The 1,408-nt window shown below is 42.0% G+C and overlaps 2 protein-coding genes across 3 annotated transcripts in view; one reads left to right on the top strand and one right to left on the bottom strand.

Moving 5' to 3' along the window:
- LOC119591399 (importin subunit alpha-9-like) overlaps window positions 1-1,266 on the bottom strand; it is a gene marked incomplete at its 3' end in the record, with an annotated part of 83,153 nt that extends 81,887 nt beyond the window's left edge. Inside the window, 1 exon segment of one of the 2 annotated variants that reach the window (XM_037940141.1) lies at window positions 1,172-1,266. 2 annotated transcript variants of the gene reach the window in all.
- Window positions 1-1,408, top strand: part of LOC119591398 (serine protease HTRA2, mitochondrial-like) — a gene marked incomplete at its 3' end in the record, with an annotated part of 49,963 nt that overhangs the window by 25,167 nt on the left and 23,388 nt on the right.

Genomic DNA, 1,408 nt, shown 5'->3' with positions numbered 1-1,408 from the left:
TACCCAATTTACAGAGTGCCCAGGTGCTTTTTCATGATTTGAAATGACACCCTCTCTCTTCTCAGCTCATAAAGTCAATCAAAGATAAACTGACTATCTGGAAACTTTACACATCCCTCCTACACCCATGCAGAGCGAGACAATTGGTGACAATATCCTATGTATGGTTGATTGACCTGTGAGTGGCAGGCTTTGACCTGCCTGTAAAGGAGTGCGCAGCTTTTCAATGTTGACTCTCGCACACTCCCTCCCCTTGAGAGGAAATGTAAAAGCTAATCATAAAACCACTGCAAGATAATTAAAAGAAAAATATCCCAAGCAGTTAGGAAATGTCTTCCTTATGTGAGAGGGTACTTTTCTTCTCATTCTGTCTGAAATGACACAATTACCATACACTAACATTGGTTTTGCTGCATAATATCACATTTTTTAAGCCCCAAGTGGCAGCATTCTCTCACTCTTACTATGTTTTCCACATTATCACGGGGTGTACATTCTCTGCATTTACTTGAGCTTTTCTGCACTGTGTGCTTTGCCCTGGCCCAAACCGTTGAGGGTGAATGGTTTCACCGTGCAATGCACCGATCAGCTGATTATCATAAACAAACTGCCTTTGCCACAAAACTTGTTGTGGGAGAAATGAATTAATTACTTGATTAAGACTATAATAAGGGGTCAAAACTGCTGTACATGACATATATCACACAAGCATAAATGACTAACAAAGATGTACTTTGGTGGTCATTTTGGCTGTTAACAAACAGCCGTGAGGCGAAGCGAACAACCTCCAGCACTTGCCCTGTTTGCCACACAAAGCCTCTCGAAACGTTTTGTCAGGTCAGCAACGCAGGGTGCATCCAAACCCAGTGCTTATTATGACAGACTCGCTCTGCCTAAGAATTGGGAATATTTGTAAGCTACCAGTATATTCTGCTGAGACACATAGGGTATCACTCCACACCATGAAATTATCCCTAGACATTGTCATATAGATACTGTATATCATAAATTATAATCTCTACTGGTCTGAAATATTTATTAATCTGTTCATTTGGCCAGTACTACTTTCCTCTACTGTCACCACTTTCTACCGATAACATTCCTTGTGGTAAGACATACCTTTCGCAAAGTGAAATAACATCAAAAGTTTTTTATTTTTTCTCAGAATTACCTTAAACTACCGCCTTTTGCCTTCAAGCCGACACTCTGCCGAGTCGTTGAGGTTTGTTTTGGTGCGAGCGTTCGCGGAGGAAGCGTTCGCGGAGAAGGCTCGCCTGCGGGGGCCCTGCTGTGACGTCATAAGGGCACGCGAGTGAAGGGAAGGGCTACAAGGCAGAGGTAAATTTATTTGAGATCTGACAGATGGAAGCGGGATATATAATCATATGAATAAGCTTATGATTTGTCA

Source organism: Penaeus monodon, chromosome 28 (assembly GCF_015228065.2).
Source record: "Penaeus monodon isolate SGIC_2016 chromosome 28, NSTDA_Pmon_1, whole genome shotgun sequence".
Taxonomy (NCBI): Eukaryota; Metazoa; Arthropoda; class Malacostraca; order Decapoda; family Penaeidae; genus Penaeus; species Penaeus monodon.
Note: the sequence above shows the minus strand (reverse complement) of the source record. Positions and strands in the feature narration are given on the sequence as shown.